Source organism: Mytilus californianus, unplaced genomic scaffold (assembly GCF_021869535.1).
Source record: "Mytilus californianus isolate M0D057914Y unplaced genomic scaffold, xbMytCali1.0.p SCAF_15, whole genome shotgun sequence".
NCBI lineage: Eukaryota > Metazoa > Mollusca > Bivalvia > Mytilida > Mytilidae > Mytilus > Mytilus californianus.
The window spans coordinates 1,427,104-1,453,075 of NW_026262637.1; the positions used below are offsets into that span (position 1 = coordinate 1,427,104).

Sequence of the window (25,972 nt, forward strand, 5' to 3'; positions counted from 1 at the left end):
TCTTGAAAGTAGCTGGAGGGTCTTCAACGAGGAAAAGAACCATTCATATCCTGAAAACAACAGCCACACACTTGGCTATGTGGATTACAATGTTTTGCTTTATCCTACACCCTGGATTTTTTCTCCAGAAGACCTTAGGTACCCAGCTTCTCTTTGCACCTAGTGCGGACAAAAGTATTGCCGTAGATTTTTTTTATTACCTTTTTGGTAATGGTGTGGTAGGGTGGGTAGCTGAGGTCTACTTGAGAAAAAATCCAGAGTGATGTTCGGCTTAGTCTTTTTTTATAATTTAATAAACTGGCAAATTATGAAAACTCATGTCTTAATTGATAGGCATAGAAATAAAAAGAAAACGCATGAAAACCAATAACATTCTACCGGAGACAAAATAACGTTGGTTTAGGCAACTAGTATGATGGTCTGGATGCGTATTTCTTCATTTCTGTATTCTTTGATATTCTCTTCCATTTTTCTCTATTTTTTAATCAGTGTTTCAGGCCATTTTTCTCTATTCTTTATCATGTTTATTAATTTCTTTATTCTTTTTGCCAATTATTCTATTCTTTTTATATTTTAACACCTCATTATTCTATTATGTTTTATTTCTTGGTCCATTGTCTCTATTTTTTATATTTTTTGCCCACTATTCTCTATTCCGTAAACCCCCATCCACACCCAGGCTCTAGTTAAGGTCACCATATAGCTTTCAAAAATAAGCAAAACTAATAACGAGTAGGCTCCGAATGGCAAAATGATTGAATGCTAATCCCGGTTTGAATTGTGAAATTGCGGAAATTTGTTTTTCAATCAACTGATCAAGCAAAACACATTATCGTCCTGAATGTTCGTATAATTGACCTTGCATGGTTATGAATTCTAATCATCTGAGATCAACCTTTCTAAATTTAAAAGTAAAGATCACGCACCCTTATTGTTCAGATTGATAAAGTCTTTTGCATCCGTCGACATTATCTTCGATTAAAGATCTGATAACCACAGTGACTGTGCATGTATACTTTAACGACCGGGGTAGTTTTCTTATAAGTTTTTAAAAGTAGTAACCTCCCTTGTTAATGTGATGTTGTAATCAATCTATTTATTTGTACCATCTTTATATAATATTATATTGTACAATTTAAATTTATGATTCGTTTAATATTTAAATATAATAATTTATTTTTTATTAAAGATATAAACAAGGTAATTTGAAAGGCTTTGATTCATTTATCACCGTATTTCAATTCATAAGTCAGGCGGTCTATTTTGTCTACATTATGTTGAAAGAACACCGGGGTGTTTACATTGGAATTATTTACTATCAATGACTGTGAAACAAGAAAGGAAAACATTGTACATTATAAAACGAGAAATAATTAAAGTTAAATACAAATTCTTGTTTAGTGAAATCAAAAACGAAAAACGGAAACACTTTTGATTTTCATTTTGGTTTTAGAGAAATCAAAAACAAAAAATGAAAACACTTTCGTTTTCCGTTTTGGTTTTAGAGAAATCAAAAACGAAAAATGAAAACACTTTTGTTTTTCGTTTTGGTTTTTGAGAAATCAAAAACGAAAAATGAAAACATTCTGGTCTTTTGTTTTTTGTTTTTGATATTCCAAAATGAAAAACAAATGGACGCAAATATACACGGATCGTTCTCATTGTCATTTAAGCGGTCTCAGCTAGGTTTTCGCTATATATTTTGAATATCCAACTGGCACTTTGGGCCCTACGTAAACATAGAAGACAGGAAGTTTACCCAAATTCCTTTTAATCACGTTTGTATCTACATACTAACTAACTGTCTGCATAATATTAGGAAGATTGAGAGGTCAGTGGGGTCTCACCACTACCCTGTGCCCTTTGACCTGAATTTTTGACTGTAGCTGAGTTCTCTGACCACATGTATCGAGACGGCATAGTATGCAAATCATGATCAGTACAGACGGAGAGTTTAGAGCCTCCTGAAACACTGTAGCTGAGTTCTCTGACCACATGTATCGAGACGGCATAGTATGCAAATCATGATCAGTACAGACGGAGAGTTTAGAGCCTCCTGAAACACTGTATCTGAGTTCTCTGACCACATGTATCGAGAAGGCCTAGTATGTAAATCATGATCAGTACAGACGGAGAGTTTAGAGCCTCCTGAAACACTGTATCTGAGTTCTTTGACCACATGTATCGAGAAGGCCTAGTATGTAAATCATGATCAGTACAGACGGAGAGTTTAGAGCATCCTGAAACAGTGCCGCTGAGTTCTCTGACCACATGTATCGAGAAGACATAGTATGCAAATCATGATTAGTACAATCATCTAGTAAATTAGCATTAAGGTGGTACCCAACACCTTGACTAATATTAATTTGGCTCGTTTAATTTTCATAAAATTTTGACCAAATGTTTACTTTGACCCTTTGACAAAAATATAAAAATTTCAAAAAATTTGAACCAACCACTTTATCAGAAAAAGTTCATTGGTTATATAGCAGTTTGACAAACACCAATTTTGATCATTGAGAAGCTTAATATTTCCTTAACAATACAACGTAATTAAAACGTTTAGCTGATTTTTACAGAGTTATCTCCCTGTAGTGTTAGGTACCACCTTAAATTGAGCTGACACTTCCCATTCAATTTTACAATGACATCAGATAATGTAGGTACAAATTCGGCTACTCTAAAGTACAAAATATAATCAATGCACTCTCCGACACAATAGAGTAGTCTACAACACTTGCTCCATGGGTATAATTACCATTCAAATCACCAAGTGTACGCCCATTTAGTACAGCGATTCATATTGTCATACAAAAGCAGTGATAAGGTATCAATTTGATGACAGAAAAATGTGTAAAAATATTTTGTTATTAAACTCATCATGTACAAATAATAGAAGAATGAAGTGTACAAGTATTTTAAAAATTGTATAATAAAACACGAACAGTACTCCTATATACATCCATTTCCATAAATTAAAATGTAATACAGTTAAACACTTTATATACACGCTGATAGGCAGACAAAAAGTAATTACAATAAACTTAGCGAAAATCATTACTTGATTTCATATATGTTGTTATATATACATAAAAAGCTAGTTCTTGGGAAGAAAAAAAAAAGGTGGAGAAATATTACACTTTTATAGAAATATTTCTTCAGAAGGGAGGTGTGATTATAGGTTGTAGATTGTAGTTGTGAGATATTAAATGAAGCTTTGCATCGCTTTATATTATATAAAGAAATGTGTATTGATGGACAGGTAGTCTTTCCGAGCCAAAAAGTAAAATGTATGTTGAAATTCTTATTGAAGAACGACCTTATCTATGGGTCTTTAAAGAGAAAGGATTGACTTAACTGCAGTTACAACAATCGGCAAGCATAAGGTACTGATTTTGCCATGAAATATATTACCTTTCTTTTTTATTTTAATTTGCAATATTCTATAAAAAAAAAACAGACGCCACAGCACAAATTTACCTAATGCAGAAAATATACCAAAAATATGAAATTAATTAATTTAGACAGGTAAAAAGTGATCTACGTGCATTAAAATAGGAAATATAATATCATGTTAGTATTTGTGCGTTTTTAAACCAAAACTTATGATTTCTGATAATTAATGATACTTTGTAGTATAATTGCTTTGGATCCCCAATCCACCGTTGAAGGATTTTTCTATCACTAAGATATTTGAGCTTTCAGTTCTATTTATTAAAAACGTGTAATCAACGTTAACTGTAAAATAAAATCCCGGAAGTACAAAAAGTTTATCTTTTACTTGAAGAGTTCCAGCATCCAAGTTCTTAAAAATTGTGGCCGTGCATTTATAATTATCATTGCTGTATTCAACACACGCAGAATAAATCGTGTCTTTTCCCATGTTCTTGTAATCAATTTGTAATGACAGCCAAAAAAGTAGAATGCCACTTTCTCTCACAATAAATCTATCCATCTGTTGATCGTATTTTATAAAGGAGTTAGTGCTGGTATTTGTCCATTTGAGTCGACATTTTGGTGGTTGACCAACGATACTGCCAAGGAACGATGTCGAAGACGCCTGACGTTGTTGTTGGAATACTGGTTTACGTTCTTTAACGTCTTTCTTGTTGTGAAGCACATTGGACATGCCAATTATCAAACCAATAAATAAAACCAGTACCAATACAAACCCAATACACTTAATATGTTGTTTACAGCAGTCAGACATTGTCTTAAGTCATCCTAATTGTCCTGAAATTAATGATAAAAAAAAGATAACTTCATAGATATAAGAAGATGTGGTATGAGTGCAAAAAAGATAACTTCATAGATATAAGAAGATGTGGTATGAGTGCCAATGAGACAACTCTCCATCCAAGTCAAAATATATAAAAGTAAACCATTATAGGTCACAGTACGGTCTTCAACACGGAGCCTTGGCTCACACCGAACAGTAAGCTATAAAAGGCCCCAAAAATTACTAGTGTAAAACCATTCAAGCGGGAAAACCAACGGTCTAATCTATACAAAAAACGAGAAACGAGAAACACTTATGAACCACATCAACAAACGACAACTACTGAACATCAGATTCCTGACTTAGGACAGGTGCAAACAAATGCAGCGTGTTAAACGTTTTAATGGTACCAAACCTTCACCCTTTTTCTGAAACAATAGTGTAACATCACAACATAGAAAGACACACTATAAAATATCAACTGAAATAGCTTAACTCAATCAAAGGACATATTAACACCAGTGAACATACACTGAACAAATTAATATGACCTATGATACCAGAGACATATATACACAGAGATTGGCAACTGTAACAGTGGTCAGCGAAATCCAATTAAAAACACGCATCACACGAGACTTTAACGAGATCGCCATTTTGCATCTGATTATGACAAGTTCACCACCGCTTCGATTTTTATTTTACATCAAGCATTTCAAAACAGCATAATGTAAGTATATATTTCAATTTCGTAAATTATTTACCTTGTTTTATTCAGTTTGTAGTAATTGTTAGTTAAAATATTGTGACAATTAACGTTTTATTGTGGTCAATAATAAGGGGAAAGCTTGGCCGACATGGACGTTATGAACATTTTTTACACGGACGTATTTTTCATGAAAACCTTTTCATTCGAAAAGGAATAAAACCATTTATGAGATGAATCACTTTTCCCAAGACATACTGGTTTTGTATAAATATGTTGAATTTTTCATTAAATCACCCAATTTGATGCAATATTACAATTAAAATTCAGTATTCTCTCTGTCGGCCACGTTCATTTTTTTAAATATTAAGACAGGCCCCTGTCCATGTCTACAGTCAATAAACTTTTCCATCTTTAGAGAATAATTATTCCCAGCACATGAATTACTTTCTTATGACATACTGGATTTGTGTATAACAGTTGTTTTTTCCATATTTTCACCCACTTTGATGCAATTTACAATTAAAAATGACCATTCAAGCTGTCGGCCATGTTCATTCTCTTCAATATAAAGACAGGCCCCTGTCCATGTCTACAGTCAATAAACTTTTCCATCTTTAGAGAATAATTATTCCCAGCACATGAATTACTTTCTTATGACATACTGGATTTGTGTATAACAGTTGTTTTTTCCATATTTTCACCCACTTTGATGCAATTTACAATTAAAAATGACCATTCAAGCTGTCGGCCATGTTCATTCTCTTCAATATAAAGACAGGCCCCTGTCCATGTCTACAGTCAATAAACTTTTCCATCTTTAGAGAATAATTATTCCCAGCACATGAATTACTTTCTTATGACATACTGGATTTGTGTATAACAGTTGTTTTTTTCCATATTTTCACCAGCTTTGATGCAATTTACAATTAAAAATGACCATTCAAGCTGTCGGCCATGTTCATTCTCTTCAATATAACATGTATAAAGACAGGCCTCTGTCCATGGCTACAGTCAATAAACTTTTCCATCTTTAGAGAATAATTGTTCCCAGCACATGAATTACTTTCCTATGACATACTGGATTTGTGTATAACAGTTGTTTTTTCCAAATTTTCACCCACTTATTACTGCAATTTACAATTAAAAATGACCATTCAAGCTGTCGGCCATGTTCATTCTCTTCAATACAAAGACAGACACCTGTCCATGGCTACAGTTTATAAAATTGTCCATCTTTAAAGAACAATTGTACCCATCACAGGAATTACTTTCCCAAGACATACCGGTTTTGTGTATATAAATTGTTTTTTTCATTATTTCCACCACTTTGATGACATTTACAAGTTTATATACATGTATATTTAATTTACATTCAGTATCTGACAGCATTTTTTTTTTAACATGATCCTGCATGTTACAAAAGAACAAAGATGTTGATCAAATTTGCCTAACAGTGCAGCATACAAGAGATGTAATATCATACATGTGCTGAATATAGGACTCCCTAGCCTTTCTGATTGAAAAAAAGATTCCCTGGCAGACAGGAACAACTATTAGTGATGACTTTTTTCAAATGTTACTGCATAGTCATGTAGTGGACCGATTACATGTACTACTATCAATGTGATACTAAAAAATGGTTTTGTAAGAGAGAAAATGACATGTGCTTATCCTGACTGTGAAAACACCACATTATTGTAGTTCAAATATCATAGTTCATATGCCAAACTTGATGTACATGTGTATGCGATTTTTGTGCAAGTGATGGTGACATCATTGAACTAAGAATAAATACAAGACTCCGCATTCAATCTATTGGATTTGAAACAGAAGTGGCAGTTGTGCAGAGACTATACGGAAAAAAATGCAAATAAATATCTTGTGTTCAACTTCATTTGTCTTCTTTACGTTTACAAAGTATACATGTACATGTACATAATTTTTACATATATACATGTATAACAATATGATGATGTAGTATGATTGCCAATGAGACAATGATTTACATGTATGACTATCATTGGAAGGCCACTCTATAATATCTTTGTACATCATGAGAATGGAAATGCTACCTTTGTAGCATAAAGGTAGCATAATGTAAAAAAAGGGAAAATGTTCATTTATTCAACAACACTCCTGTGAATATATAACTTGACAGTACTAATCAAAATATTTCGTTTCACAAATTCCTTCCTCTCCTCGGAAAATAACATATTTAATTGTTTACATGAAATGACAAAATGTGTAGAATAAGAAGCAAGAAATGTTCACTCTACTTGTACACTACTAGTCGCTCATATTAGTCATCATCTATGTTTGTTTCAGTCCTTTAGCAATGGTGCTTGTTTATATTTATCTGTTGTGTTGTGTTGTTTCAGTTTTACATGTCCTCATTCTGTGATCACTGTTTCACCTCGTCTATTTTGAAAAATGTTTATGCAAATATTTTCTGCAATAAATTGAAAAGGCACAGCTGCTATGACTATTCAGAACCCAACGACAAAAATATTCTATGCACATCTATGAATGTTTAAGAATTCTTGTGGAGGTCAAAAGCACATAACGTGTACTTATATATTGGTGACCTGGTACATGTATGTACCTATTGATGCATTCCGTCCTAAACATAAGTTGTGTGAAGAGACCAAGCAGTTAATATGATTATAAAAAAACTGATATTAAAATGAATTCCTGTATAACAAATTCCGAAAATGAGACACTATTTTATTTAAACCAGATGAGATATTAGTGGTAAAGGTTTAAACAGAAGCAGGAGATGTCAAGGGGCAATACAAAAAGTACAAGGTCATGTAGTTCAGATGAAAAAATGACAAATGAAAAGAAAATAACAGCCCACATAGCACTGCACCGAAACATAAACCCACAAAAGATCAGATAAAACTTGTCTACAATTTTAAATCTTTCTAATTTCAAACTCGAGTTTCACTACCCGATAGGAAAGAGTAAAGATAAGGATAGTGCAGTACTTCTGTGGTCTATGAAACAGAACATTAAAATTCTACAGTTCAGCAGAGCATTTTACTGTACTTATGATACACATTGTTTTTAATCAGGGTCTGTGATATTAAGTCTATAAAAAACTACAAATAATGACAGATTTATATTCAATATTTCATGACAGCAAAAATAGTGATTTCGACAACACTGTACATAATGTACGTTCATTTAGTAAATTCATGCAAAGGTTCCACAAATAATGTAATTGTAGGTCAATCAAAAATTAATCATTTAAATCAGTTTTCCACAGACAAATTTCTACTGGCTACATATTTTTTTTATATAAAAAAGTTCCTTTCTGATTTCTTTTTTTGACATGTTAAATGACTACTTTTGTTCCTGATTGAATACTATAGTAGAATGTAGGACAGTAATTCACAGAACAAAAAGTCACGGACGAAAAGTCACAGGACAAAAAGTCCAATCTAATTAAAATATAGATCTCGGATTTCGTTATACTACGTTATACTACATACGAAGATCTAACAAGTACCCTACAAGGTTTCACTTTTGTGACCTTATATAACGTAATATTTGACCCCAGAAAGTATTTATATCGACCAATCAGAATGCTCCTTATAAACGCGACCTAGGAACATGTTGAAGATGGCGACGTAGAAATGGAAAAACAACATAGAAAATGCATTAACTGAAATTTTGCCTTAGTACAAAGTGAAAGAATTGAAATTTGAGAAGAGACAAATTTTGGAAATCAAAGATTGCATGGTCAGGCTTCCAACATGCTTCAAACGGGCTATGGAAAGAGTTTACATACCAGATATCTGCTACCCGATAATCAAGTCTGCATTCAAAGGTAAATTCTCGAAAATAGAGTATTAAAGGTTGACATTTTTCTATCATTGGGCAACTTCTCGAGTGTTTATTAAAAAAAATCTTTGTGGAGGATTCACAGTGTACTTTAAAAAAACATGACAATATCCCAGAAAATTCATTGCAAGTCTTCATTCTCCTAATTCTCCTACCAAAAAAATTATAATTTACAAATTCAATGAAGATATGGGATCAGATAAATCTAAATTCATTGGTAATAGTATATAAATCATAATGTCATCTTATTAATGATATTCTACTGTGTACTTGCAAAGATATACATGTATACTTATGCCAGCACATGCAGAAGAAGTTTTAATATCAGCATACTTTTTTTACTTCTGTCACACACTGATACATGTTGATATCATGTGGTGCTCCAGATAATTGTTAGGGGAAATTTTCTGCCAAGAAAGAAATTAATTGTTCACTATTCTTGGACTCGGCTACAGTGGGTCAGAATGGCAATTAGTGTTTCAGTGTTCATTAAATATTAGTTTAATGCTTTGTGAGAAAAATAACTTCATCCTGTTTATGTACATATAAAAAAGAAGATGTGGTATTATTGCCAATGAGACAACTCTCCACAAGAGACCAAATGACACAGAAATTAACAACTATAGGTCACCATACAGCCTTCAACAATGAGCAAAGCCCATATCGCACAGTCAGCTATAAAAGGCCCCGAAATGACAATGTAAAACAATCAAACAAGAAAAACTAACAGCCTAATTTATGTAAAAAAAAAACGAACGAATAAGAAGTATGTAACACATAAACAAACGACAACCACTGAATTACAGGCTCCTGACTTGGGACAGGCACATACATACAGAATATGGCAGGGTTAAACATGTTAGCGGGATCCCAACCCTCCCCCTAACCTAGGACAGTGGTGTAACAGAACAATATAAGAACGAACTATAAAAATCAGTTGAAAGAGGCAAAAAGTGTTACTTTAACCGTTCCAGAACAAATGGTATAATTGCTGAATTTTTCGTTTCCATTCTCTAACTTTTGTTTGCCTCAACCAAATGTTATGAAACTTATACACAATACTTATTACCAAAAAAACTCAGATTAAGCACAAATTTGGGTAGCATCACTTTTACCGTTCTTCAGTTATGTTGTTTTATAACTTTATATGATCTGCAAAAGTGGGCATCATCTGTGTCCTATGGACACATTCCCCATTTATTGTAGTCTTTTATACTCAAATATTTAGCTTTAACATGTTTAACTACTTGATTGAGTAACTTTGCAGAGGCAGATTTAGAGGGGGAGCTCAGGGGGCTCAGGCCCCCTTTTTTGGAAAAATTTGGTTGTTTATATAGGGAATCACTGAAGCATGGCTGTACAGGCCCCCATTATGAAGAAAATTTCTGGGTCTGCCACTGCTTTGTTTTCATTTGTAACATTACTAGTATAAATAATTTTGAAGACTTGATTAAGTAATTATGCTCTTGACTGATAGAATACTCTATCTTTAAATTCAACATGTCTAATACATATACTTGATCAATATATAGAACAAGACAGACGAGGCTATCTCTATCATAGTACATACATGTATGTTAAATTGTTCAGAAAACAACCAACCATCAAACAAAATCAATAGGTATCTTATAAGATTAATGTCTGGAAATGATGATGCTAAACAAAAAGTAAAAAATGTGAAATGAAATGAAATACAAGTTTAAAGATTTGTGTACAGATTCTGATAATAAATACATGTACGTACAAATTTGATTAGGGAATCCACACCTCAAGGACTAATCCCAAAAAGGATTACTCAAGGGCCAGTGTTTTCATTTCCCCAAAAAATGTTCAAAGATAAGAAGATGTGGATCCTAGAAATGGATTCACAGTGTCAATTTATAAATTTACTTTTAGATAACCTACATGTATATCTGTAAGTAACATTTATTTAATAAAATATTCCGTCATTAACCAGAGGAACATATCAATTAAAATGTGTTTGAATAAACACTAGTATTAAGTAACATGGTATGTACATGTAGGTAGGGAAAACCTAAACAAACATGCATGTACATTTTTTCTTCATCTTTTAGTCTGGAAAAGCTAGTAATAATTATTAAAGAAAAAAATTAAATGAGTTCCTCTGAAACGGATGTTAAATAATCTTAAATAAGCTTTATAATGGAGTCAGCATTGTTTTGAAATCAAAATATTCCATAAATATATTTAAATTGATATTTCACATGTTTCAGGAGCAGACATTCTTCCCTGGTCTATATAGCTTCATTGAAAGGAATCAGACACAGAAAGTTTGGGGAAATGAAATTGAGAGTCACTGTGAATAATTCACACACATGCTAGACATAAAGAAATGGCCAGACACAGGCTCAGCTATAGAATCTGTATCAACTGGAAGCAACAGCATTTTCATCAGAAAACTAAAAAGGATGTGAAAAACATGAAACATGCATTTGAAAATGTTCAGCCGCCAAACAAATAGATATGCCAGGAAATGCAAATTGTTTGCTAATATAAATGTCAATGATGTCTGTACAAAAGCAAAGATATAAAAGCCTTTTTCATTTATACATGTGACAGTCATATACAATACAGATTTAAGACCATCAGACAAACTTTAAATCTTTGGAAGCCACAGTACCTAGTCCAAGACATTCCATATTTTCAACTCGTTATGAAGACATATTTGACCAATCTGGTTTCCATTTATAGAAGTTTAAAAATAAGTTCTACATGTACATGACATGATGATCACCAGCAATGAAGGTGATATAGGATATAATATTCAAAGTAGAGAAGTATAAAGTGAATTTGAACCTCCCACCATAATAGCATTCTGCACATTTTGGATCACATATGGATCAAGCTGTTGTACTTGTGAACTAAAAGATTGTTGCCTGGTTGTTGTCAGGTACATTGTACATGTTGACAGTGCTATACGTCTATTAAATAAAATGCAGTTCAGAACAGTTATATTTTAGTAATAGATAGATTTCTTCTGTCTTTATTTGAACTGATAAACCAGATAATTAAAAAAAAAAATTTCTGACAACTATGTCTGTTCTGGAACTGAAGACTACCTTCACTGACTTTTTGTATCTTCCTTGTTCATTTTCCTCCAGATAAATTACTGACTATCACCATGAGGCTTATAACATGTATAAGTAGGCTTAATTCCTCCAAGGTCTCCAGTTATGTCCTGTCTGTGACAAAAGTTTCAGAATACAAGACATGCAAGACATGAAATGCTAATCGGACAACAACATTTACTATTTATATGAAGTTTTATATTTCAGAGGGTAGAAATCATGGATTTGTCATACTTAAAATCATAATCATGATAATGTATAAGGAATCCTTATGTTTAGAAGTTTCTGTCAAGACATATGTCCATTGTCCTTATTCCATTTTCATTGTTCAGTGCTCCTTAAAAAACTACATGTGTAGTGATTTTATCAAGTGAATTTGTGGCATATTATAAGTAATACGATATTTGGTATACATGTATGGGATCAAAGGTTTACATGTGTTGTCAGACTGGGTTCAACTTGTCTCTCAATTTTTTGTCAAGCCCCGGGTTCTCATTAAGGCGAGTCCTGGACTCATCATAATCAGTCTAGACTCATCATTTTCAAAACTTGCGAGTCCCAAGATGCATGAAAATTGTAAAATGTTGTATCAACTGAGCACATACATGTATATCACCATTTTATCACAAAAGTTAAAAAATAATCTAAATTTTGTGTAATTAGGGATAGTGATGCGGCGGCGTTAACTCACTTCTTAAAAGCTTAATATTGCAGAAGGTAGAAGATCTGGATGCTTCATACTTTGTATATAGATGCCTTATGATATGAAGTTTCCGTCTCATATGTCTATTGTCATTGACCTCATTTTCATGGTTCAGTGACTACTGAAAAAAAAGTTCAGAATTTTTGTAATGTTAATTTCTCTCTTATTATGAGTAATTGGATAACTATATTTGGTATGTGCGTACCTTGCAAGGTCCTAATGCCTGTCAGACAGTTTTCATTTGACCTCGACCTCGTTTCATGGATCAGTGAATAAGGTTAAGTTTTCATGGTCAAGTCCATATCTCAGATACTATAAGCAATAGGTCTACTATATTTGGCGTACATGTATGTAATGATTGTAAGGTGTACATGTCCAGCTGGCAGGTGTCATCTGACCTTGACCTCATTTTCATGGTTCAGTGGTACTAGTTTAGTTTTTGTGTTTTGGTCTGTTTTTCTAATACTGTATGCAGTAGGTCAACTATATTTGGTGTATGGAAATATTTTACAATGTACATATCAGTCTGGCAGGTATTATTTGACCTTGACCTAATTTTCACGGTTCATTGCTCAATGTTAAGCTTTTGTGTTTTGGTCTGTTTCTCTTAAACTTTAAGCAATATGTCAACTATATTTGGTGTAAGGAATGATTGTAAGGTGTATGCATGTATGTATGTCTGGTAGGTATCATCTGACCTTGACTTCATTTTCATGGTTCATTGGTCCATATGGAATTTCCATGGTTTGGTCTGTTTGTTTTATACTACAAGCAATAGGTCATCTATATTCTGTGTATGGAATGATTGTATTAAAGGTGTACATGTATTTCCGCCTTGGTTTATCTGACCTTGACCTCGTTTTCTTGGATCATAAATGTTAATGTGATACTTGTAGTAAAACTTTATAAGTAGGACTATCAACATAAAATCAATGGTCAGTATAGTAGGCGAGACATTTCAGCGTGTGCACTCTTGTTTCAACTTATAAGTCTACAGATATCTACATAAAAAATTAAGGTATATACATTAGGTAAAAATAAAATCAAACAAAAGACGGTGTTCATGTGACCCCAACCTCATTTTACCCATCAGTGATTAAGGTTATTTTTTTGTGCAAATTAATATATATTGTGGTTAATTCCATTTCTCAGATTCTACACAATGTATATAAAGCAGTAGGTCAAAGTTTACATATGAACAAGAAGAGATACTATACATGAAACGTTTATATATATGTTAATGATGATGGATAGCTGCTTACAGTCCAGTGGCAAATTAATATGCATATTCAGGACAAGCATATGTTTATGTGATGTGAATAATAACCCTGCTTTGTTATAGACCGACAGCAACTAAAATAGCAAAAAATAACTAAATGACATCTAGAATGAAACGGGTAAATAAATAAACCTACATGTATATATAAGGCTTCAATAGAAGGAAAGGCAATTGTCTATGTAATATGACAAGCTCTACTCTTTAATGTGTCTATAAAAGTAGTGAATAAATTCAGCAGAAATATCTTGTTCATTGTGTCTGTGATAATCATTCATGTACATGTACATCACATCACTGCATGTACAAAAATGTACCACATCTATTTTATATAGATCTGTCATATGCATTTAATACACAATTCTGAAAATAAAAAAATAAAAACTATAGGCCATGCAACAAGTACTACAAGTATACAACAGGGTTTATACTTGGTACAGGCACATGAAATGTGATTGAATTTAATGAAATAGTTTTTGTGTCACCTGAGACCATTGTTGCAAAATGTGACACTTAGGGATTACAATCAGCATAATTGTGCAGCAGCATAAACTATTTTAATAAAGTTTGATATTTCAGAAGATAGATGACCTGGATGTTTTATACCTTGTACACAGATACATTTTTGTGTACCTTATTTGTGTAGTTACTAAGTTTCTGTCCAACAAATGTCCATTGTCCTTGACCTAATTTTTATGGTTCAGTGACTGCTTGATTAAAAATTATGCTTTTTTTTCTCATTTGAAATTTTCACTTTACAAATGTATTATCTCAGATTCTATAAGCAATAGGTCAACTATATTTGGTGTATAGAATAATTGTTAGATGTACATGTGCATTTTGGACTAGCAGTTTTTATCGAACCTTGACCTCTTTTTCATGGTTCATTCTTTAGTTGTTGTGGTTAAGTCTATTTCTCAAACTAGCAATAAGGCCTCTACATTTGGTGTATGGAATGATTTTAAGGTGAACATGTCCAACACAGGCATTTTTTTCTGACCTTGACCTTTTTCATGATTTATTATTTGTGATTTTGGTCTATTTTGCAGACACTTTGAAGCAATAGGGCCACTATATTCTGCATATGACTTCTGCAGCCCTTCTATGTCAAGTATATATTGATCTTAAAAAATGACAGGTTATTGATAATTTAGTTTATTGGTTTCAAATTTAAAAATTTGATTAAAAGGTAAAAAAAGCTAGAATTTTCATTTTGGACTAAGGGAGCTACCATTTGATTTTTATGGGGGGGGGGGGGGGGGGGGGGCTAGGATGAAAAATTTTGTCCTGCATTTTTTTTAGTTGTAATATCTGTCCTGCCTTTTTATTTTTCACTCTATTCGGTCCTGCCTTTTTTTTAAGTTTATCCTGATTTTTTTTTTAACCTAAATTGTCATCCTGAGGCCATAAAAAGAATATGTTTGTTTGCCCTAACCCTATCTACCCATATAATAGCTGCCTACTCAAAATCTTTTATTGTCCTGATGTGAAAAATTTTTTTTTTAATCAGATAGGCATGAAGACTAAAAATCATCTGACACTTCAATTACTCTTTAGAGAAAAAAAAGAAAATGCCTACCTACCTACCCACTGTCTCTACCTTTGGGTAGGGTTTGGGCAAACCAAAATATTTTTAAGTGTGGCTTGACTTTTTTTTTGCAAGTGTCTCATCCTGCCTTTTTTTTTACTCAAAACTCCTGTCCTGCCTATTTTTTTCAAATTTCATCCTAGCCCCCCCCCCCCCCCCCCCCTAAAAATCAAATGGTAGCTCCCTATATAACTTTTTTCAAATTAACTTGGATTTTAATAAAACTCTACAGCTATCTCAATCATATATTGATCTTACAAAATGCAAGGTTATTTGGAAGTCAGGTTTATTGGTAACTGTAAATGTAAGGATTTATTTAAAAGGTAAAAAAGCAAGAACTTTCAGTTCGAGCTAAATTCGCAGCTATCTAAATCATATATTGATATTACAAAATGCCTGGTTATTAGTCCCCTACCGTCAAAGTCGAAGGGGACTTTAGGTTTGCACTCCGTCCTTCTGTCTGTCCATCCGTCAGTCTGGCAAATCAGTTTTCCACACTTTTTTTCTTCGTGCTTGAAGATATTGATTTGGTTTTTGGTGTATTGTTTTATCATGACAAATTACAGATCAAGTTCGAATTTTATTTATCAATTATTATGTCAATGATAGACTAGGATTGGTTTTTTGTATATATGTATCTGCTACAGCATGGGAATTGTATAGGAAATACACATGTATTTAAATATATATCCTACTACCTAAGATTTTTTTCTTACTAGAAACAAAATAAAAGAGCCCCCCCCCCCCACCCTGACAGTTCACAAAAATTCGTACAGTAAGGCACCTCTCTAGTAGACTCGACCAACTGAGCTAAAAAAAACTTCACCAGAGCAGCTAATAGAGGACAGTTTTTTTTTCTTGTATGCAAGCCGAGGGGGGTGCTTATGGCGCTAAACATATATATGTATGGTTAATCAATGCTTAGACTTTTTACATGTCCCATTCAAACTATGCATAGTTTGCACCCCCTTATCAAAATCCTTGATCCACTTCTGGCAGAGGGAAGCAGTCAGGGGCGGATCCAGCCATTTATAAAAGGGGGGAGGGGTTCCTAACCCAGGATAAAGAGGGGGGGTTCCAACTATATGTCCCCATTCAAATGCATTGATCGTCAAAAAAAAGGGGGGTTCAACCCCCGGAACCATAAAGCATAAAGCATATGAGGCACATCTGAAAACTTTGACAAACGTCACATATTTCAAATATTCATGGCTATAGTTACAATATGACGACGAAAGAGATTTAAAAACTATTTCCAAACGATTAACAATCGAAGCGATAAATTTTAAGTCCCATTGTTTTTATTTTTGGATACCCTCGGGACCTTTCAATGAACCTCATTCAAGTAAATATGTTCCGCGTGCGCTGTTCAGATTGGATAACTAGAATTCTGATTGGTTGAAAAAGTCACATGCAAAATCCTTCAGAAGTGAAACCTTATACGGGTAGTTGTTAGATCTTCGTATGTAGTATAACGTAGTATAACGAAATCCGAGATCTATATTTTAATTAGATTGCAAAAAGTCACAAATCAGTTTTGAGATTATTTTTCTCTGAACAAGAAAACACTAATTTTATAAAATCATTTTTTGATTTTTTATTGAACTATAATATATGAAGCAACTTTGTAATTAAAATTTATTCAATAAATATCAATGATGATCAAATAATTGTTATGATAACAAAATGTCAAAGTGGATTGGCACTTAAATGGCTTCATGGTGCCAAGAAATATATTATTTGCATGATTAAAATTTAATAATTTTTTATTTATCAAGGCTTATGAACAATTTCCTGAACTTAAAAATGAATAAATGTAAAAAAAGATATTATTTGAAGATCTTTCTCTTATATATTCAAACAATTGTCAATAAATTATTTGTGACTTTTTGTCCTATCCAATTTGTGACTTTTTGTACTGTGACTTTCTGTCCGTTTACCCTATTCATAGTATAGCCCAGTGTTTCTGTTAAAATAAAGTTCTGGTCATGGTTAAAATAATGTCAGAATTTGTTTAGTTGTAAAAACAATTACCAAGTAATAATCCACTTAGAACTTCACCTCCGGCAAAATTCAGGTGATCGGAGGGCAATAAATTGCGTAATCGCACACCTGTGAATCCACAGTCACAACTCTAAGGAAATAATGACCGGAAAATCGGACACACATAATTTCACTGTGTAATTTAGAAGCAAACTTTAGCAAAGAAATGTTTCTTGTAATATCATGATCATAACCAGATATTACTTTTTAAATTAAAAGAAATGCCGAAAAAAAGAAAAAAATATTTTCTCAAATACATTAAAAGAAATACAACTATTTCAAGTAGTTTTTTTAGAAAAAGAATTTATTTGATCTGAAATAAGTTTTCATATTACTTTTCTTGATTAGCTATCGAGGTTATTCATCCCTGACTTGTCTACATGTTGTAGAATAATTATCGACGAGAATCTCATTCCGGGCCGCGTTTTTTAACGGGATTCACGGAGTTGCCAATCTCTGTGTATATATGTCTCTGATGATACAATGTAAATACAAAATAAATAAACTAAGGGAAGAATAATAAAAGTAACATGTTATATCGGTATGAAATGTTAAACAATTTAAGAAAAACAATATGCTCGAACAAAAATATCAGCCATTTGCAGTAACTTTAAACACAGGTAAATAAAAGTAATTTTGTTGTTAGGTATACGTGTACAGGTCCAATAGAGAAAGGAAATATTTTTACAAAATAAATAATTTTGATGTTCATAGTACGAAGTGAAAAATTATAGTAATACCAAACACTTATCAAAGCTGGTATATAGACCAGATATAACCCTGAGTAAAATTAAATAACAAAAAAGCATTACAAGTAGTATCAACAGGTCAAATAAACAAGAAAGTACGATTTGAGAATACTCGCAGTTACTGACAGCTAGTTAAAAGCCAAAACAATTAATAAGAAAAAATCATGCATCAGAGACTAAAATCAACTAAAACACATCCCAGGGATTTAGTATTTTAACGTCATGGACAGTCAAAGAAGACACGACTAGTGCAATGCTAAAAATAAATGTATCGACAGACAGTAGGATAGTTAGGAGTTTAACCTCTTTATATATCAAAATGAACGTGGGTGTGTCTTTATCATCCCGTTTGAAAAGAATACAAATTTAGTTATGTTTTAATTTAATTCATGTATTTTTAAATGGAAGATACGAAATATAAATGTTTTTCTCATTTTTATGAGACTATACAAAACGGCTGCAATCCCTTTGCACCAATTGGTAGTTTCAAAATGTTTCATTTGTCTCAAATATCATTTTTCCAAGGTATCAATTGCGCCAAAATACGGCTACTTTCTTAATATTGCGCAGTCCTTATTCATACATAACGCAGACAAGGAAACATTATCTTACCTCCTATACATTTCTAGGAATATGATTGGTTAAAAGCAAACGCGTGGAGACCGTGTATATTTCATATGGGATTAGTAGCGGGCGTTATTTCAAAACACGGTTAGTAGTGGTGTTACGTCCCTTTATACAAATAACACGGTGTTGAGGAAAAATCTTAAAGGTTTCAACAGACGATGAAATTGATAATGAACGATGGAAATAAGTTCATAAAACACATTTAAAGCTAACAAGATGTTATTGTTGGCATTTGTTTTTGTATAGACCCAATGGAAGTAGGTTCTTAAAATTAATACTAATCATTTTTAACGGTATTGAAGACTTGATCACTTTGTTAGGCCACTAGTCTAAATACCACATGTTAAGATAGTCGGTAAGATAAATTCGTTACATAGTGTGCTAGTGATCTAAAGCGATATATATGGGGTCAATAAAATTCATATGGGGATTCGAGATTCGATCTCACCCCATATGGAATTTAGTGACCCCATATATATCGTATTATGTCACTAGCACACTATGTAACTGATATTAGCTGTTGATTAATACCATAATTATATTCGAAATACATACATACATGTACATTTCTACATTGCCTAAAAATGTAACTTCACGCGTGTTTTTCTGACAACTTCGGTTTGTGACCCATTTATAAAGGACGCTTCACTATGGTAACGGCATGCATGATGTCACAAATCTTTACTCTGATTGGACGAAATAACGGAATTGAATAAAAACCAACAAAAAAAATATATGCTACAATAAAAGAAAAACATAACGGACATAAAATAAAACTTAAAAATGAAATTATCCAGATAAATAAATTCAGGTAAAGTACCCTAAGGTGTCATTGTCACTACTGTCAAATTGTTTACATTTTGTAGGCTTAGCCTTTAATACACGAATAGGTAAATATCACTGACATGACCATTAGATCTACCAGAGATTTTGTAGGCTTAGCCTTTAAAACATGAGTAGGTAAATATCACTGACATGTTCATTAGATCTACCAGAGATTTTGTAGGCTTAGCGTTTAAAACATGAGTAGGTAAATATCACTGACATGTTCATTAGATCTACCAGAGATTTTGTAGGCTTAGCCTTTAAAACATGAGTAGGTAAATATCACTGACATGTTCATTAGATCTACCAGGTCAATTAGCTCAGTGCTATAAATTATATCTTATCGACTAAAACTTCGAAGGCGTAATAATAATCTCAAATAGTACAAAATAATCACTACAAACAAGTAAAAGTCTGAAATGGCCTATATCTGTACTCGACTGTACTGATTTGTACTCGACCAGTCTGAGATGGTCTGAATTTTACTTAATATTACTCGACCCAGTCTTAACCATACTCGACTGTACTGATTTTTACTTAACCTTTATCTTTGCTATTGAAAATAGTCTGAACCATTACTCGACCAGTCTGAAACAGTCTTAACCCATTCTCGACCTGTACTCGACCAATACTTGACCAGCTCTCGACCTATTTTTTCAGTCTGAACCATACTCGACCAAAGGTCTGAACAATACTCGACCAGTCTGCACCATACTCAACCAAATAATCTCTACTTTTTATAATTTTAATTGTTAAAATAACTTTCTTTTTAACTGACATGACAACAGCCACAATAAAATAAAGATATATATATATATAAAACAGAGTTTTAGATCCTTACACAATTCTCAGATTTATCAAATTGAGATAGTTAAATTAAGTTTTAAAGTTTGAGTCTTATTAAATAATTTTTTTTCACCTGAAAACCAGCCCTATACTGTGGGTAATAAAACCTTATTAAGGTGCTTTATGTTTGGCATGTGTTGTTTTTTTTTAACAAAACTTGATTTTCCTAAATTCCTAAATAAAAACTACATAGGTTTCATGTTTACATACAATAGTTATATAACTATTTTTTTAATAAGGCAACAAAATCCCTGACATTGTTTAACCTTTTATCAGAAATATATCTATTCATTATAATTAGGGATATATATATATTTTAAAAAAGGATTAAAAATTGAAGAAATGAATAAAAATTTTCTTCTGATTAGTTGTAAACTATGAATATCTTTTAAAAGATCACACCTGGTCACAGAGTAATAAGTTTTAAATAACATCCATTGAAAATTACAACATCCCGTTAAACTTAAATAACAAGGCCTTTTGAATTCACTAGATAAGTAATACACGAGTATAAGAAAAATAGGGTTTTCTTTTTACCTGTAAAACACACCTGTACAAAGGTAATTAAACCTTATTAAAGTGCTTCTTGTATGCCAAGTCTTTAATTTTGACAAAACATATTTAAATTTAATTAAAATAAATGTTTACTGCAACTTTGGAATACATTTTCTTTTTTAAAAGGTTATCAAGGATTGCTATGAAAGTTTTATTATTATTATTATTATTATATTAAATTCTTGGTTTTACAAAACAAAGGTGTCAATGTTAACATTTATTAAGTTGCTTTATATACTATTTTATATATATTTTGATAAAAAAAAATTGAATAACATTTAAGATATTTGCTTAATGGTTGAAAGTTCTAGTATTTTTGATGTACATAAAGCAATGTGAACATGATGTCATGCATATAAAAATTCATTTAACGAAAAATTAATTTATTACATGATATTTTTTTTTAATCCAACCAGAAACTACTTTCTTTGATCATCTTGTTTTATTTTTATTTTGAATGTGATATACATTGTATATATATATATATATATATGTATAACAATTCCTGAATTGATGAAATACAATCGGTAGACACAAAAAACAGGTCTAGGTTGGATAAGACTTGGTCGAGTATGGTTCAGACTAGGTCGAGTATGGTTTAGACTAGGTCGAGCATGGTTCAGACTTGGTCGAGAATGATTAAGACTATGTCGAGTATGGTTGAGACTCGTATATAGATAAAGGAAGATGTGGTATGAGTGCCAATGAGACAACTCTCCATCCAAGTTACAATTTATAAAAGTAAACCATTATAGGTCAAGGTACGGCCTTCAACACGGAGCATTGGCTCACACCGAACTGCAAGCTATACAGGGCTACAAAAAATTACTAGTGTAAAACCTTTCAAACGGAAAAACCAACGGTCTAATCTATATAAAAACGAGAAACACGTATGAACTACATAAACAGACGACAACTACTGTAATCAGATTTCTGACTTAGGACAGTCAAAATACATATTTCGCAAATTTAATTACTTGTCAAAAGCTGTATTAGATCATCTCTCTTTGGCGTCCGTCCGTCCCCGATATACATACAGAAATAGGTTGTATCTGTAATTGTTAAAGCTGTATAGTTTTTTTTTTATAATTCTTTATTTTGTATTTCTCCAACTAATATAATAATTATATGCATTTTTTCTATTAAAGAAGAATACAATACAATGTTTATAATTATTGACGTATAGTTATAATTGACATTTCTTCATAGATCTAAACTGTTTCAATATAAAAATAAGGAGATGTGGTATGATTGCCAATGAGACAACTATCCACCAAAGTTCAAATGAAGTGAATGTAAGCAATTATAGGCAACCGTACGACCTTCAACAATGAGAAAAACCCATACCGTATGGTCGGCTATATAGGGCCCCAACATGAAAAATATGAAACAATTCAATTGAGAAAACTAACGGCCTAATTTATAAAAAAACAATTTACGAAAAACAAATATGACAGACATGAACCAACGACAACCACTGAATTACAGGCTCCTGACTTGGGACAGGCACAATAAGAATGTGGCGGGGTTAGACATGTTTGTGAGCGCTCAACCCTCCCCTAACCTGGGACAGTGGTGTAACATTATAACATAAGAACAAACTATAAAAATCAGTGGACGTGGACGTATACATCCCAAAAACAAAAAGACACTAAGTACAGATCTGAGAGTACTCGCTGTTATTGACAGCTAGTTCAAAGCCAATAACAACTAATGAAAAAATCATGTATCTAAGACAAAAATATCAATCAGTACACATCCAACATCCAATGGATTTAGTATAAAAACGCCATTAACAGTCAGAGAAAAACATGACCTTGTGCAATGCCAAACTATAGGTATCGACAGATTGCAGTACCGTGAAAGTACATATGTGTAATATTTAGTATGGTTTTAATTTACTGAAAACAAAATCAATATTTATACCAATAAAAACAATATTCAAAGATTTAATTACAGTCATGAATAGGTAACCTTTTAGAATAAGTTTATTCAAAGGATTGATAAGTTTACACGGATCGTTTCTAAATTTCCGGGCTCGGTTTACAACATCAAAATTTAGGATGTGCTATACCGTTTGAAATAAGTTTTCTACAGGTACAGACAAACTTGCAGAACAAATCTTTGTATCTATGGAAGAATTTAGTAAAGTTTTTAAGTAATTTGTGGTAACGAAATCTCTTACTTAATAATTTACTAGTAATACATAGATTACGCTAATTGAAAACCAAAACGTCACTACAGACACGAGCATAGCGAAGGAATAGGGATATATAAACACTGTAAGACGGTGTCAAAGGAACATCACCGTCCAAAAAGCGAAAATTAACAATAGGGAAAGAAAAGTCATCCCTTTTGTCGTAAATTTTTGTGTAGAGCTTCTGGTGCAATACTGAAATATCAGAATTGAAAACAACGTTCAAACCTATGATTGTGTTGGATAAAAATCGCATTTTATATACGTGTGCATGCAAAACAAATTTCTTGGTAGAGGGGTCTAAATACAGCACAAACAACATTTTTCAAAAAGACCAAAAGAGTGAAAAAGTATATTTTAACAAAACGCATTTGACTAGCAGGTCGAACAATGGATGTTCTTAAACCCTGCTGACTGCAATGGCGATTGCCAAATAAACGGATCACCAGATGTAACAAAATGGATCTTAATATTTTTTAATTTAATACCAAACAGAAAACAATAATATACATTTAGTTAAGTACCATGTAGTATAGATTTTAATTCTTAAATCTTCAGAGAAAAGCGCATTTACTCAACTTTCAGAATCGTCAGCCTTTTTCCGCCAAATTGTGTGCAATTCTTTTTATCCATGATAAAGATTCATGGTTTGTTTTAAAGTATATTCTCACATCTGAATGCGTCATATATCTCTTTTAAAGATAGTAGTTGTTCCTCAGGAAGGCCGTCCAATATCTTAAGTTAAAGTTAGGACGCCTTTTTTCAGACAGTATGCCGATCAATTAAACCACGTGATCAAGTTAGCCACTAGCTGTAATAATCGAACGTTAAAGACCTTTAAAAGTTTTATTGTGTTTCTATTGGTTATTAAAGCACAAGGTTCCGGCGTTGTTCATGAGTGAAATATCTAGGGCATCTAGACATGGCCGTTCAAGGAAGTTTTTTAATTTCAATTGGTAAATATGCCACTTTAATTACTTGTCTTTTGAAAATTAGTGAAGGGTGTCTTATCATTCAATTTGGTTCATTCCACGTGTAAAGAAATAAATGCAAATTATTACAAGACATAGCTACTCTAGCAAACGTTGAAAGAATAGTCATGGTTAAGTAGAGACGTAGACAACTTTTTTACAGTTAGGATTGTTTTTTGTTATTAGGGAATAAACTTAGTTTTAGAGTTATTTTCCAACTTGTGCGTTCCCATTTTATTTTAAATGATTTTTTAATGTTTACCTTTTAAAACTGTCACACATCAGGTTATCGAATGACTTGTTGTTAATATACAAAACATCTGTCAGGATATTTCAGATCAGTTGATCAGGTTTGTATGAATACACATGTAGCTATTCTTTCGAGATGACATGAGTACGTTACTCGGTTCGCTGCCTCATAAACACAGAAATAATATCGCAAAACTATAGAATTTACTCGTGCAAAAAATTAAAATCACTTCATGTGAACTGTCAAATGACTAATTGTTTCACACAGCCCATGCAGTTAATTGATACATTAAGAAATGAATGAACACAGAACTCAAAATGAAAATATCGCCAAGATATTTTCACTTAAGGTTTCCAAAATGTAATGTTCTCTTCAAAATAAAAAAAAACCTGAAAAAATCTAATAAATCTTAAGCTTTGATCGATATGAATAGAATTTGTTTCATTGGGAAATATAACTTAAGATAAAAAGATGTAGTATAATTGCAAATCAGACTACTCTCCACCAGAGAACAAATGACATAGAAGTTAACAACTATAGGTCATTGTACGGCCTTCAACAATGAACAAAACCGGGTCCCATACCGCAAAGTCAGCTATAAGAAGCCCCGAAATGACAATGTAAAACAATTCAAACGAGAAAACTAACGACCTGAATTATGTAATAAACAATGAACGAAATACAAATATGAACTTTGTCCACGGAGAAAAGATTTGATATGCGGGAATACCGCAAAATCCATTGGCGCTAAGTCAGGGGTATACGGAGGATGTTTCAGACATTCGAATCCAAATAAATCAATTTCTAGATTAGTTTTTAGAGAAGTGTTGACCGGTGTATTGTCTTGGTGTAATATCACTTGCTCTATGTTGGCTGCTAAATAAGGGCGTTTCTTTCTCAAAGCTTGAACCAAATCTCGCCTCAGTACCTGAAAGTATAAAAAACGGACTTTTAATCGTATTGCATCTAAATTAAAATAAGATTGATATTTTATTTTTTATTCTTTGATAAATACCTCTTTAAACTGTTTATTTCATTTTATTTAGGTTTTAATTATTAATATAAGATCATTCATTATTTTTAAAAGCAAATATTATGTTAAATACCTTGGAGAAGTATTCAGAATTAACAGTCTGGCCACGGGGTACAGAATGTGTCAGTAACATTCCTTTTCGGTCCGTGAAGAGAATGAACATATTCTTTCCCATTGATTTGGTTATCTTTGCCTTCTTTGGTGGCGGTGAGTTACAGCTTTTCCACTGACTTGAGTGTTGTTTAGTTTCCGGATCGTAGTAATGAAACCGGCTTTCGTCGGTTGTAATTATTCTGTCTAGAAATCATATGCCACCACGAGAAACTTTTTTAATAAATTGATTTGACAATTCCATTCTTTTTGTTAAATGTTCTGCTGTAAGAAGTCGCGGTACCCATCTAGCACATACTCGATTCATATTTAAATCATTTGCTAAAATGAGGTGC

The 25,972-nt window shown here is 32.5% G+C and overlaps 2 long non-coding RNA genes across 2 annotated transcripts; one reads left to right on the forward strand and one right to left on the reverse strand.

Moving 5' to 3' along the window:
- Positions 1-2,849: 2,849 nt before the first annotated feature.
- On the reverse strand, positions 2,850-25,052 carry LOC127725199 (uncharacterized). Its single transcript, XR_007992835.1, has 2 exons — positions 24,506-25,052; positions 2,850-4,233 (listed from the first exon to the last, which is right to left on the reverse strand). It is a non-coding gene; the product is annotated as an uncharacterized LOC127725199 (long non-coding RNA).
- On the forward strand, positions 8,373-11,747 carry LOC127725198 (uncharacterized). Its single transcript, XR_007992834.1, has 2 exons — positions 8,373-8,760; positions 11,009-11,747. It is a non-coding gene; the product is annotated as an uncharacterized LOC127725198 (long non-coding RNA).
- Positions 25,053-25,972: the final 920 nt, after the last annotated feature.